The sequence below is a fragment of the Ipomoea nil genome, unplaced genomic scaffold, assembly GCF_001879475.1.
Source record: "Ipomoea nil cultivar Tokyo-kokei standard unplaced genomic scaffold, Asagao_1.1 scaffold1596, whole genome shotgun sequence".
Lineage (NCBI taxonomy): Eukaryota > Viridiplantae > Streptophyta > Magnoliopsida > Solanales > Convolvulaceae > Ipomoea > Ipomoea nil.
Genome location: NW_017618024.1, coordinates 1,646,616 through 1,663,003, shown reverse-complemented (window position 1 = coordinate 1,663,003; position 16,388 = coordinate 1,646,616). Strand labels below are relative to the sequence as shown.

Here is a 16,388-nt window from a genome sequence, read left to right as displayed (position 1 = left end):
TGTTCTAACTTATACGGTTATTTATAGCCCCAGAACCAGATGACAACTTTGCCATTTCCCTAACAAGTATCCAATAGGGACATTGTGTTTCTCACTCTACTTATTCCAATCGTTCATCATCATCTTCAAAAGATATTCAAAATGGTACGCATTATTCTATATATATTTCTTTTAATTACATTACTACTCCGTTTTTAACAGGATGTTTAATACTAGGGTAAGACATATGTTGTGTTTGTTGGTCGACAACCGGGAATATATGACAATTGGGAAGATGCAAAAGCTCAAGTACATCGCTATAGCGACAATTTGTATAAATCATTTCACTCCAAAGATGAAGCCTTTGAAGCTTTCAACAAATTCAAAAACAATCAGCAACATCATTTCGGAGCATGTAGTTCAACTTCCGCTTCCACTTCTACCTCCACCCCACCCAATACAAACACACTTTCGAATGATGAAATCTTAGCGCGTATGCAAGATGAACTCGCACGTGAGACTCATGAGCATGTCATGAAAGTCGATGCAATTGTTGAAGAATTTAAAAATCTACTTTCAAAATAAGTTCACGTGTATGGATGTAGCTTTTATATACATAAGAATATGTGTTTTCGATTGACACCATGCGTGAAATTTACGTATCAAATATTACCATGCGCAATATGATTGTATAATTTATCAATACTCAGTCCCAACTCGTAAATTGGCATACTATCATACTATGCTATTCCGGGGCTTGGCCCTTCCTCTGTACTCAAAAAATCATACTTCGTATTTGACAGCCTGTACCAAAGCTGTGGCCACTATGCTATTCGTCAGCCGAAATGCATCACATGTCGGCTGACAAAAAGCAAGATTGCAAGTGGAAATTGCGGTTCGCCGTAAACCGCAAGTCCCACTCGCGTTTTGACCAGCTTTTATTGCTTTGGTCAGTCGAGACATCACATCTACGCTTTTTATGGTAACTTGTGCCAACCACCCTGTTAGTCACCCAGCCGATACATCACATCCCCTGACAAAAAATAAAATCGCAAATACCACTTGCGGTTTAAGCGTGAGTTACTTTAGAAAAAATACAACGCAATACAACACAACAAGGACTTGCTTAGCATTCTACCTCGCATATAAATAGCCCACAGGTGCGATTTTACATTCAAACATTACATTTTTTTCTAAACCAATTTAGCTTATTTATGTATTCTCTATGGGAAGTTTGTTTTCTTTTTTACAACTTTCTCATGCTCAGTATTTCAAGCCCCATATTTTTTCTCTGCTTCCGAAATTCAATGAATTTCAACTAAATTTCGCGACTACTATTTCTATTAAGAGGTTCGTTCAATTTAGCTTACAGACTTCGTATTGGTTAGCTCGTACAACGTTTCTTTTAATTTTGTTTATATATATGATGTATATCCAAGTTCTGTAATTTGTTATTTTTTATATTTTCCTTATTTACAAATTTCAGGTTATAGGCTGCGCCTTATTACATGACTTCTGCAAGGAGTCAACGACAAAAATAAGGTTACTAAACGACCAAAGGTCCAAAAGGCCTATGATTTGGAAGATGACATTGATGCAAGAGAAGCCACATTTCTCAACTGTGTCAATGACTTCCAGCAGCCGCAAATTTAATTCAATTCCTCGAAACATTGGCTTTAACGCAATTTCATTTGTAATTTATGTAGTTTATGATGTATATCCAAGTTGGTCAATGTTGGAACCAGCCTCGCAAAATTCGGAGACCTGTGGTTTGTACTTTATGTTGGTCGATGTTGGAACCAGCTTCGCAAGATCCCAGTGATGCACCAACTGGTTATGTAGTTTATGATGTATATCCAAGTTGTGTACTTTGTGATTTATATAATTGTAATTGTATACATTTATATCACAATTTCAGTTTTACTACTTTATTACTAAATATCTTATTAAACGAAAATTCACTAATTTTTTCAAGTGGTTAACACAAGTATTCATTTCACTCCTTTATAGTGCTTCAAACATACATAAAAACTAATAAGCAGTAATTTCACTCCACCGATTGAGACATTTCGGTGTATAGTTATATGTGCATTATTTTAAAAACTAAACCCCAACTAATTTTTTGCGGCCTCAATTGCTTCTGCTAGTTCATCAACGAGAAGTGCTGAAAACAAATCATAAATAGAAAAAAATAAAAACTCAAAACGCCCAATTGTCTTGAAAATAAAGTAAGAACGCAACTAGGAGTTGCGTTTTCCTGTGGACCGCATTTCCCTATTGCATTTTGACGACCTTACCAATGCATCACATCTCGGCTGACAAAAAGCAAGATCGCAAGTGGGAATTGCGGTCTGCAATCGACCGCAACTCCCAATCGCGTTTTGACCACCTTTTTTGACTTGGTCAACCGAGACATCAGATCGCCGTGACAAAAAGCAAAATCGCAAATCGCACTTAATTCAGACTAATTGACAAAATTTGTACCTGCAAAAATATAAACAATACAACATTAAAATGACATGCTATACATGGGTGCTCTTTGATGAAAATTTCGGATGTTAGCCAACTCAAATGGCATGCTATACATTCAAACTTTGCCAAATCATGTAGCCTTTATTCAGTGAAATGGTCACCGCTATGTAAAATGCATGTTGGACATGCGTTTTTACATAAAACGCAATTTCGACGTGCGTTTTAATGAAACGCACCAAACTTGGCCTATATATATTCCCGAATTATTTTTACAACCTCATACGACTCTGAACATTTTTTTTATCTCATTCTCTTCTCTACTCTCTATCAAATTCCATACTTTTCTATAAGCCCTCTATACTATCATCTGCATACTATCATATGAATACTATGTTCTCATATGCCAAAAATTCTTTGGAGAATTTTTTCTCCCGTTAACTACACGTATGGTCTGTACTTAATTCTCACGAAATTACATGGCGGCTTAGTTGAAGAATATGGTCCAAATTGTGTGGAGAAAGGCCGGGTTCTATGATTGCCTTCTCATCCATACACAGTTCAGGATCACATTCCAACTTCCTTTGGAGTGGCTGCCCACTTATAGTCCGTGTGGCTCACAAATACTGGGCATCAATGTTTATGTCCATGTTATTTGATTGCCACGCGGGTTATCTAAAATTACGTCTCTGGGTCACAATATGATGGCATCAATATATGTTCATGTATTTCAATGCCTACAAATTAATGACCCAGCCACTACTACACAGCAGGCTTTTAACGTCGGCTAAATAGAGCTTTTAACGTCGGCTAGGTTCCGTAGTTGTTACGGCCGACGTTGTAAATATTATCTATAACGACGGCTATTTATATAACCGACGTTATATATTAATTAAAAAATAAATAAATAAATAAAGTTTACAACGTCGGCTAATAGCTATTAGCCGACGTTGTAGGTATTTTAAAAAATAATTAAAATACTTACAACGTCGGCTAATAGCTATTAGCCGACGTTGTAGGTACTTTAATTATTTTTTAAAATACTTACAACGTCGGCTAATTGCTATTAGCCGATGTTGTATGTATTTTAAAAAATAATTAAAATACTTACAACGTCGGCTAATAGCTATTAGCCGACGTTGTAAGTATTTTAATTATTTTTTAAAATACATACAACATCGGCTAATAGCAATTAGCCGACGTTGTAAGTATTTTAAAAAATAATTAAAGTACCTACAACGTCGGCTAATAGCTATTAGCCGACGTTGTAAACTTTATTTATTTTTTTTAAACATATTCGACGTCGGCTATTACTTTTAGCCGACGTCGTATGTTTTTTTTTTAATATACAATTTATTTGTCCATTTATATCCAAAAACCTGCTCAAATCTACTCACAACCACAACCACAACATAAACCTGGTCAATTTCTCACAACCACAACCTAAACCTTCTCAATTTCTCACAACCACAACCAAAACCTGCTCAATTATTGCACCACAACCGCAGCAAAATATGTAGAATCTAATATTTATAATGAAACAAGTAATAAAAGTAATAAATCTCACAATTTGATACTAATTAATAATACAAGTTAACATTCAAAAGCTAATATCAATTTGTTTAATTTACATACTTAACCATACATCAAAAAAGAAGTCGGCCCATACATCTCTTACTTGATCAATTTCTTGTTGAGTGTAGCTCGATCTACCAACTCTCTCAACAATCTACAAAGTTGATAATTATTAAATAATTAGTAAGCTAGCATTTTTTAAAATTAGAAAAAGAAAGGTATTATATTAAATTACATGCCTTATCCATTCCCGCACATGCTTCTTTGGAAAGAATTTCAAGCATGTATTTCATCACATAATATCCACATGCCGTACTTCCAACTTGTTGAGCACACTACATTTGAATTAAATTACATTTAAAATTTTATTTAATAAAAAACAATAAAATATATGTAGTTTTACAAATGTATAAAATACTTACCAAAACCTTAGTCCATTTTGGTGAACGAGTTGATCCATTGCTTCTCAACAACCTTACTGAATTGACACACCTAAAATTATAAGAGATTAGTTTACATAAATACTTTATACTTTATTAATTATACATATTAATACTTATAAGTTCACATACTTTTCAACAATATCTTTGATGTCATCACGTGGCGGGCCTCCAATTGAATCAAACCAATAGATTTCATTAAGTTGAGGACAAATTGCCATCAACATCCAATGATCACTACAAATCAATAATGTATTAGTTGTAAGTAAATATAATATATAATAAAAGTGTATTATATATAAGTTATTTTATTTTAAACAATTAAAACTTACTTTAAAATATATGGCGCTAGATAGCATTGTTTTTGGCCATATTGCATGGTGACGTTGATATACCCTGTCCGTTCATCTATAGTATTTGAAACTGTTGAATGAAATGCGGATCTAAGAAGCCATATGTGGTCTTTGATGCCAATTCAAATTTGTCATAAAGACCCCTATTCAAAAATACAATCAATCATATATATCAGTAATATAATAAATGAATGAAAAATATTATATAAACAAATATAAGTAAAGAACATAATTATTACCTTATAAAGAACTGCAATATGGAAACATCTAACGTCTCCATCCTTAAGAAACGCATAATCTCCAACGGGTCAAGTTGTAAGGGATAGTCAACATCGCCCACAATACCACGCTCCATCTTTATCACAACATTTTTATCAAGTTTGGGAATAATTTTATATACCTTTAGACATCGAGGACTCAAAGAAGTCGGATCAGCTATATTCAGATCAGCAAAAGGTCGTTGCACACCGGAATCATAAGTCATTTGTACATGTTCAATATAACTAACAATTACTATTTTTAAAAAGTAAATTAAACACTATTTTAAAATCCAAAATTTTTTAAAATACATACCTCATCACCTTCGGTATACAACTCAACCAACTTCTTTGGCCAAATAATAAAGTTGTGCAATGCATCCCTTAACAGTTGAACCTCATCGGTAGGGAAGGGTACCATTGCACTTGACACGAGAATTTCAGTCACGGTGACCTTCACTTGATCCGCATGTATTTGTATCCCGTGAACCCTTTCGGCCTTGTAAACTATCCCACGTGCAACTTTACGTCTAATGGGATCTTCTAAAAACAATTCACATCCGGCTCCTAACTGCATGAATTCATATTAAGAAATAGGTAAAATGTTTTTAATAAATAATAAGATTAGTTATAAATGATTACTTACGGCCGGTAAATCAGTAAAAGGGTCTGGAGAGCTTGCTTTTTCACTTTGACCATGAGGTTGGACAGCTACACGCATGTCTTCCTCCTGCCTTGATGGTACAAGTTGAGCCGCTGGAGTCCTCATACTACTAATTTCATCCCTCATCTCTCGAATGGCTGCTTGCAAGGATGTTTTATATTCCTCTCGGGCAACCGCTAACGCCTCAGCAACTGCTGTCTGAATCATATCTTTCACTTGTGGTGTAGACTGGCTTTGACGACGTTTTGCATGACCAAAGTAGCTTTTTAAGCCATGTGCTCTACCCATGGCTCTAACACGTCCGCAATGCTCATCTGTACCTATGGCAGTAGACAATATATCTTGTGTACCGGACTCAACAAACTCTCCTTGAGAAGCTTGCAATGATAGCAAATCCTAACATATAAAAACAATATTTAATAATGATTACTAGCTATCTTAATAATGTAGAAAATTTTAACATTTTACTTACAATCTTTTCCACGATCATTCTAGTCGCTTCGTTGTTAATATTTCCTAATTTGTCCATTCTGGCCCTCTTCCACTTTTCATGTTTAGCTGGCGGAGATGGAGGAACAACACTTGACGATGGATCTGATCTTGCAGCTTCTTCTTGTTCTTTCATATTCTCATCCATCATAATCTTCTCCAATCTCTTATAGCCTCCTCGGGCTAAATGATGTGGATGAATATTCTTACTCCGTATTTCTTGATGTTTCTTTCTTGATTCCTACACAAAAAGAAAACATTAAGTAAAAATACATATCTTTAATATATTTGAGTTAATAAATAATTGATAGAAAAATTACAATATATACCTCAAACTCTACAGTTTTACGCCGCTCCACGTACGTTTTCCATGTATTTGGATCAATAAATGTGTATTTTTGACATGGAGTATTATTTATTGGGTCTTCATTATGGAATATGTAGTCTCTGTTCAATCTAGCTTTAAAATCTCTCCACCGTTCACTCGCATATGACATCAAAGAACCCTTCAGATCCACATCATCAGTGGGAATATCATAAACGCTCTGCAAGACAATATTACTTATTAGAAACAAATTAAATACAATTAATTCAATAGTTTTATAAATAAGTTGCATACCGTGATATCATCCCACACCAACGCTTTACTCTCTTCTGGGACCTCTTTCCAATCTTTATATGTGATTGGAACTTTGCTCCGTGCAATCAACGCAAAGTAACTTTTGAATTGGGTGCTCCCTGGCCCAACAGCTTCGTGTTTTCTATTAAATTGAACCACCAATTTTGTGTCACCACGCCCAGAAATTAATTTTGTCATAACGGTGGCACCCCGCCTCTTCTTAGCTTTGGTATTAGTACCTTTAGCTTGGATGGTACTATCAACGGGGGGGGGGGGGGGGGGGGGGGGGGGGTCATTTGATGAATCCATATGCCTGTTTAGCAAAGAAATTATTAGTGAATTGACAAAAGAATAATATACATAAATATAACTGTAAATATTTAGATATAGTAAACACAAGAATAAGTTAAAGCATTACAAATAATAATCAATTCTCCCATAGCCCTTCATGATGATCATCACGTGATGCATGCACTTCATCTATCTCATTGTCTATGATAACTGGTAATAAACTTGAAGAAAAGGGTGGTATTTCCTCAATCTCATAACTAACATCTTCATTCCCTTCACCAGTAATTTGTCTCTTTCCATGAAGAACAACAGACCATTTTTTATCACTAGGATCAGTAACAAAAAATACTTGTTTTGCTTGAGATGCCATTATGAATTGCTCATTTTTGTGACCTTCCCTGTTCAAATCAACAAGTGTAAACCCTAACTCATCAGCTTTAACACCGTGTTTACTATCTACCCATTTACATCGGAACATCGGCACTTTGAACTGAACATAATCAACCTCCCATATTTCTTCAATCACACCATAATATGACAACTCTGCAATGACCGGATTTTTATCTTTCGAACTACTGAAGTGCACTGAATTTGCAACCAAAGAAACTCCACTGTTTTGCATAATGCTCTTTTCATCTTGTTTTTTTGTATAAAAAGAAAATCCATTTATATCATATCCAGTATAACATATGACTTGCATACAAGGACCATGAGCTAACCATCGTACTGTTTCAGAATAGTTAGTAGCACTCAGAACTTTATTCTTGAACCAACTAATAAAAGTACGATTATGTTCGCTCACAATCCACATGTCTGTCTTTCTTGGATTTTGCTCTTTAATCAGTGCCTTGTGCTCATCTAAATATGGCTCGACTTCACTTGTATTATGCAAGATGTACAAATGTGCTTCATCAATATCTTCACGAGGCATACCAGCTACTTTGCGTCCTCGAGTACCTTTCCCAGCACTTCTTCCTTCATGTCGATACTTAGAAAGACCAATAGCTTCTACCCCCGCCAAATATTCAGTACAAAATTCAGTTACCTCCTCAGCAATATAGCTTTCAACAATAGATGCTTCTGGTCGGTATCGGTTCCTCACATAACCTTTTAAGACTTTCATGTACCGTTCAAATGGGTACATCCACCTCAAATAAGCAGGACCGCACTGTTTGATCTCTCGCACCAGATGTACAACCAAATGAACCATGACATCAAAAAATGACGGTGGAAAATACATCTCCAACTGACACAATGTAACAATAATGCCATTTTGCAATTCATCTAGTTTGTCTGGATCAATCACTTTCCACAGATAGCATTGAAAAAGAAATAAAACCTTATAATAGTATATCTCAACTTTTTGGGCAATATACCTCTAACAGCCACTGGCAATAGTTGCTGCATTAAAGCATGGCAATCATGAGATTTCAATCCCACCAATTTTAGATCTTGCATATTCACAAGTGTTCTAATATTTGATGAGTACCATTGTGGTACCTTGACTCCACGTAAACACTCACAAAAACTTATTTTCTCCTTTCTTGATAAAGTATGAGCAGCTGGAGGCAAATATGTCTTCTTTTCCCCTTGGCGTGGAGCTAATGTTGCTCTTATGTTCATTTCAATCAAGTCTAATCTAGCATTGAGTCCATCTTTAGTCTTACCTTTTATATCTAAAAGAGTTCCAACAAGACTATCACACACATTTTTCTTCACATGCATCACATCAATACTATGTCTCACATCTAATGTCTTCCAATATGGAAGATCAAAAAATATGGATTTCTTTTTCCATGGACTCTTTTCATTTGGAGGTACCTCAACATTAGCTCTTGACCTCTTACCTCTTTGAGATTTAAGCTTTTGAGTTTTACCAAAAGTAACATTTATACCTTTCACACGTTCATAAACTTCAATCCCAGTCATTGGTTGTGGAGCATCTGTATAGTCTTGTTGCCCATTGAAAGCCTTTTTTAATCTCCTGTAAGGGTGAGCTCTATCAAGAAACCTCCGGTGACCCAAGTAGACTGTCTTTTTGCCATGGACAAGTTGTGTATAACATGTATTATCTTCACATATAGGGCATGCTTTATGTCCTTTGACACTATACCCAGCCAGGTTTCCATAAGCTGGAAAGTCATTGATTGTGCAAAAAAGCATAGCATGCAACTTAAAATTTTCTTTCCGGTAGGCATCAAACACTAACACACCTTCATCACACAATTTTTTCAAGTCATCAATCAAAGGTGCCAAAAAGACATCTATATCATTACCGGGTTGTTTTGGGCCAGAAATCATCAAGGACAGTAATATATATTTGCGTTTCATACACAACCAATGAGGTAGATTATAAATCACTAACATAACTGGCCACGAGCTATGCTTGCTACTTAGGTTCCCGTGAGGGTTTATACCATCTGTACAAAGGCCAAGTCTAAGATTTCTGGACTCATTGCCAAATTCAGGAAAAACATTATCAAAGGTTTTCCATTGAGTAGAATCAGCTGGGTGTCGAAGCTTGCCATCAGAAATTTTTTGATCTGCATGCCATGTTAAGTTTTTCGCGTCGCTTGGATTGGCAAACATACGCTTAAATCTTGGAAGAATTGGGAGATACCACATAACTTTAGCTGGTGGCCCTTTCGAACTTGCCTTACCAACAACATGCTCTCTTATTTTATACCGAGATGCCCCACAGATCGGACATGCATTCAATTCTTTGTAATCATTCCTAAACAATATGCAATCGTTAGGACAAGCATGTATCTTTTCATACTCCATACCCATGGGACACATAATCTTCTTTGCATCATATGTACTCTTCGGGAGTCCATTATCTTCTGGAAGCATATCGTTTATTAAATCAAGTAAAGCAGTAAAGCTCTTGTCGCTCCATCCATTCCCAGCTTTTAAGTTGAATAATTTCAAAACAGCAGATAAGCGAGTATATTTACTACTCCCGGGCCATAAAGGCTGTTTTGAATCATTTAATAATTCATCCAACTCATTTGATCGATTTGTGAACTCTTCTCCAACATCACGGAACATTTCGTCCAACCTATCTTCAGACTCATCATCTTCATTTGCTTCGTTGTCAACATACATGTTAGATGTACTAGTCTCTCTTCCTCCTTCACCGTGCCATATCCATTTTGTATAATTTTGATTAATTCCATCACAAATTAGATGATCATATATGTCCTTGGCACTTAATAGTTTTAGATTACAACACTTCTTACAAGGACACCAAAATGTTCCATCATTATTTGGAAGATGACATTTTGCAAACTCTATAAATTCTCTAACTCCGTCATCATATTCCGTACTCAACCGAGAAGCTTTCATCCAACTTTTATCCATCACAAGTCAATCTAGGATAATATTAATTCCAATTAAACTTTTGTTAACATTGATTCAACTCTATCTAAAATAATTGTTGTGGTGAAAATAGACTAGTAATTACAAATATATACAAATAAACTCTAAAATGCAAATAAATTGACTAAAATTCAAGTATACACTCCACAAAAGTGAGACATATGTCATTAGTGTGACTTAACTAAAAATTTACTCTTAGTCATTGTATAATATCTTAAGTAATTGAAATCCTTATTAATCATATTCATCATTCAACAATTTACTCTATCAAATATAATTGAAATCCTTGTTGAATAATAAATTATTTAATCCTTGTTGAATAATAAATTATTTAATTTTATTGACACTCAAATTATGAATTGATTTTCAAACTTAGGAGTTGTACACAAATCTTTTGTGGATCATAATCGGACCTAGAAACACAAATGACAAATAATTGCCAAGTGTTTAAAGGAACACATTGCTAGAAGACAATTTTAATTCACCATTAACAAATTCTTTTAATATTAATAATGCACTTTAAAATTTTCAATTTTTTAATATTAATAATACATTTTAAAATTTTAAATTATTGAAAGATATCTTATTCATTTTTCATTTATATTATTTTGTATTAATTAACCATTAAAGTTGGCATACTAATTTTTTGTCATTGGATTGTAGCTAAAACTTTAAAATTATTTTAAGAAATACAAATAAATTGACTAAAAATCGAAATTAATCAATAAAAATTACAAATATATACAAATAAACCCTAAAATGCAAATAAATTGACTAAAATTCAAAATTAATCAATAAAACTTACAAATATATACAAACAAACCCTAAATTTCAAATCAATTTAATAAAATTTGAAATTAATTAATAATAATTAAAAATTTAAAATATATATATATATATATATATATATATATATATATATATATATATATATATATATATATATATATATATATATATAACTTACCGCAGCAGGCTGGTGCAGTGCTCCGTCGACGATGGTGTAGCGGCGGAGGGAGGCTGCCGGTCTGCGGCGGCGGGGAGGAGAGCTTGAAGCGGCGGCGGCATGGGGTTGCAGTTGCGGCGGCGGCGGTGGGTTGCAGTTGCGGGGGCGGCGGAGGAATGAAGCTGCAGCGGCGGGGATGGACTGTGCGTCGGGGAAGACGGCGGCGGGTTGCAGCAGCGTCGGCAGTGGTGGTCTCAGATCGGGGAAGAAGAAACGGAGGAGATGGCGGAGGGGGAAATTTGGTCTCAGATCGGGGAAGAAGAAGAAGACTTTGGTCAAATCGACTTGCCTAGCGTATTTTTATCAGATTTAAAATTTATAACGTCTGGTAGCCGACGTTATAAAGAAAAAAATAAAAATAAAAAAATTATTAAATCTATACAACGTCGGCTATATAGACAGCCGACGTTGTATTAGATTAATTTTTTTTTTATATAACGTCGGCTAAGCTCTTTAACCGACGTTATATATAAATAATTTAGAAAAATAAAAAAATAAACGACCTACAACGTCGGCTTTTAGTATAGCCGACGTTGTAGCTTACGAATTTCTTTTATATTTTTATGTTTACTTTATAACGTCGGCTATTAATAAATAGCCGACGTTATAAACTTTTAACGTCGGCTATTTATTTAGCCGACGTTAAATACCCGACGTTGTATGTGAATTCTGTAGTAGTGAGCAGACTATAAATATTTACATATCTACACGCCATGTAGAAATCAATACAATAACATCAATATATATTGATAGTATTGATTGTTAAAAAACTACAGGGCGAGTAGAAACTAATATGATCAGAGGCGGACCCAGCATGGGGGCAGTGGGGGCAGCTGCCCCCCTCACCCCACCCCCACCCCATATATAACCCTTGTATGTATATATGTATATATAGTACAAGTTTTAGTATAAGTATAATAAAATAGATAAAATTTTACAAAAGATGATTAGCCCAGGTGGTAAGGCACACGTATCATCTTTCTAAGAGAAGGGGGGAGCTCCGGGATTTCCTTAAGAATGTTCAAATTTGCCTGAGGTTAGGCCTCGGCGTGTGAGAGGACCCCTTTCAGTTCCAAACCAAAAGCCGGTACCAAGGAAGCGGGTACTAAAAGCACTACACTAAAAGGTATAGGTGTTCATGATGCTTTATTTCATTTCTTAAAGCGGTTCGAGAGAACATCAGTACAAGACATCGCTCGGGCATTGACGGGGTCTACGGTATGGGTTCTCAATGAGAGAAGGGGTCTAAGACTACGACTGAAGTGGGGCGGCCAGGGTTCGAATCCTTCCTCAGTGAGTGTGTGTGTAGATTTTTTAGATTAATACTTCGTATTAATTGTGAGATTTACACACATATATATAATTTTCTTTTATATTAATAATGAGATGAGATGTGTTTATAATGTATTTTTTATTTGAATTATTTTATCAAATTAATTATGTTTTATATTTTTTTATGAATATTTTTTATAAAGTTTTAATGTGTTTTATTTTTCGTCTACATCCAACAATATTTATGGCTATATTTTAAGTGTTTTATATTTTATTAAACTATCTCTTTTGTTTTAATGCGTTTCGCCCCCACTGGAAAAATTTTCTGGGTCCACCACTGAGTATGATGGCATCAATATGGTACAACTCACGCCGATATTGTTTTCTTTTATCCACGGCAGTTTCGATATGTAAGTTAAGTATACATATTCTTTTGATGTTGTATTTAAAGCAGGGTGTATTACCATTTCCATTGTACTTGATACACATAATTAATCAAATTTGCAATTTTACTTATTAACATTACAAGCGACTATTCACAACTTACATTCTTTTCGGGTTTACTTGTGACAACAAGGAAATAAAAAATACACATTTAACGATCCGCGTCGAACAACGCTTTAGCCATCCGCCACCCCCATCTGGAAGCAACTTCAAGTTTAGATACTCTTAATCAAGGTTGCAAAACTCGTCCGCCTAGCCGCCTAGGCGCTAGGCGGCCCCGAGCCTTGGAGTTTTGGCCAAAACTCGGCTGGCCGCCTAGGCGGCCTGGGCGGCTGCTAGGCGGCCTGGGCGGCCAAACTCGGCCGAGTCGACCGATTTTGTCTGATTTTGACCGATTTTGACCGATTTTGTTCGATTTTGACCGATGTCGTCTTTCATTAATTATTGATTTTAATATTATTATGACATTATGACTTATAAATTATCATTATTTCATTTATTTAGATGTGTTATTTCAGTGAACGTTGAAAACAATCTCATTAAAATTGTCGAACTACAAGTCTGTTACTATTTTTTTTAATTTTTTTGGTGCCCGCCTAGCGCCGCCTAGAATCCGCCTAGGCGCTAGGCGCTGCCCGGCCGCCCGACTAGCGCCTAGCGCCTACTGCAACCATGCTCTTAATAAAATTAACAACTATTGAAAGGGTTCAATTGTGACTACAACTCACCCATTTCTAAAATTTCCAAAATATGGATAATAGTTGAATCAATTTGTGCACATTGCGACCAAAATAAATCGTCATTATCCTTGCAATAATTATATTATTTTATTATATTTCGCAACATCTTTTTATTTTCAAATTAAAATATGTCGCGAAATTTAATTGAAATTCGTAGACATTTCGCGAGAATTAATTACAGACCACTACAAGCGTATTCTTCTCGTAAATTTACCTACGCCAAAAATAAACATCATAAATTTAAACATAAATCAACCTAGATACGCAGCAAAAACGCAAGTGGGACTTGCAATTTCATGGCTGCCAGCCCAAGCGGCCCATACCCTACTGTGATGCACAACTACCTAGGTTTGCATCCCACATGCCGCGGTTCTCAAGCACACCTTCCCAGGCTCACAAAAAGAAATAACGCAAGTACGACTTGTGATCTACTTGCTGTAATTCCAAAATGCGTTTTCAAAGTGACCTGACACCCCACATGTTTTTTGTAAATATCCCACTTGAATCAAAAAATAATAATATCCTATGGCCCAACACTACATACGAGATGTCGCATCTAACAAAAAGAAAGATCGCAAGTGGGATTTGCGGTCGAGATCACGGAGGTATTTCGGATATAAATATCAGCCATTTCGTTTGCACTCTTACACTCAAACATTACATTTTTTTTGCTTGACGGCATTGCTTATTTCTTTATTATGGGAAGTATTTTTTCAATTTTTCATCTTTATCATGCGAAGCATTTACTTTATATTTCATTCAACACTCTTTGTTTTTATTCCAACCAATGGTAAAGTTGACTGAATTTCAACTAAATTTTGCGAATGTTCGGTTGAGCCTCCGTTGAGGATACGGCCAAAGGAAGTTGAATGTCTGAGCGTACAGACTTTCTATTCCATTAGCGCATACGAGGCATTTAAGATACTAGTATTTGTCTCGTGCGATGCACGGCAAATATGTTATAAAAATATACCATATATGAGGTTTATTCATATATAAAAATTTTGTTATTTAATAATTATGTATGAATTGCTATGATAAAATTATGAACATAAATATATTTACAATTTAAATAAAAATTGGTATTTAAGGTGGGTGATGACTACAAATCTTAAACTATATTAAAAATTCAGTACATAGTATTTAATATTACAAATTTTTAATAACTTAGTAAACTACAATAGTAATTGAATTACAAGTTTCAGAGTCACCACGGATCAAAAATTTTAGACCTTTGAGATTTCTAGAGTTAGAAATCTCAAAGGTCTAAAAATTTTTATCCTTGGTGACTCTGAAAATTGTTAGAAATCTCAAAGGTCTAAAAATTTTGATCCGTGATGACTCTGAAAATTGTTAGAAATCTCAAAGGTCTGAAAATTTTGATCCGTGATGACTCTGAAAATTGTTAGAAATCTCAAAGGTCTAAAAATTTTGATCTGTGGTGACTCTGAAAATTGTTAGAAATCACAAAGGTCTAAAAGTTTTGATCCGTGGTGACTATGAAAATTGAAATTCAATTACTATTGTAGTTTACCAAGTTCTTAAAAATTTGTAATATTAAATACTACGTACTAAATTTTTAAGATTGACATCATTAGAATAATCTCAATTGAAGTTTATTTGTGAGTTTTTGGATGGATTGGATGAGGCAAGAGAGATGAAAATGAATTAAGGTTAATTTGAATTTTTATGCACCATGTAATAAATAAATAAATCTTAACTATAATATAACCATATGGTTTGGTGAGCAATTATTGTTACAATAATTGCTCACCAAACCATATGGCTATATTATAGTTAAGATGTGGTGGATAAATAGTGGTGACGTCAAACAAGTCTACACTATGGGTCAACGCAGTCCTGAAATAAAGAAATGCAAAACTACGTAAAGGGCGTTCAAAGGTCCAAAAGGTCTATGATTATGATGAAGTCATTGATACAGGAGAAGCTATGTTTCGCAATTGTGTCAATTAGTTCCATGAGAAAGACGTAGGGGTGGGCACTTCGGTTCGATTTATCCGAACCGAACCAAACCGAATCGATTCGAACCGAACCGAACTAGTAATAGAAAACCGAATGGTTCGGGATTTTGTAACCCGAATGGTTTAGTACCGAACCGAACCGAAACCGAACGGTTTGGCAAAAACCAAACCGAACCGAATGCTATATAATTTTTTTAATAAATAATAATAATAATAATAATAATAATAATAATAATAATAATAATAATAATAATAATAATGATAATAAATTAATAATACTAATAATAAATTAATAATAATAATAATAATACTAATATAAAAAATAAAAAAAAAGTAAATCCAAGTTCCTTGATGCTTGCTCCGCCGTTCAGTTCTCATTCTTACTGGTACCGAACCTTAAATTTTTTATTTGATTTCTTTATAGCTT

The 16,388-nt window shown here is 34.7% G+C and overlaps 1 long non-coding RNA gene across 1 annotated transcript; it reads right to left on the bottom strand.

Moving 5' to 3' along the window:
* Window positions 1-4,594: 4,594 nt before the first annotated feature.
* On the bottom strand, window positions 4,595-5,177 carry LOC109190977. The gene is made up of 3 exons (XR_002055842.1): window positions 5,056-5,177; window positions 4,796-4,871; window positions 4,595-4,700 (listed from the first exon to the last, which is right to left on the bottom strand). It is a non-coding gene; the product is annotated as an uncharacterized LOC109190977 (long non-coding RNA).
* Between the last annotated feature and the right edge of the window lie 11,211 nt (window positions 5,178-16,388).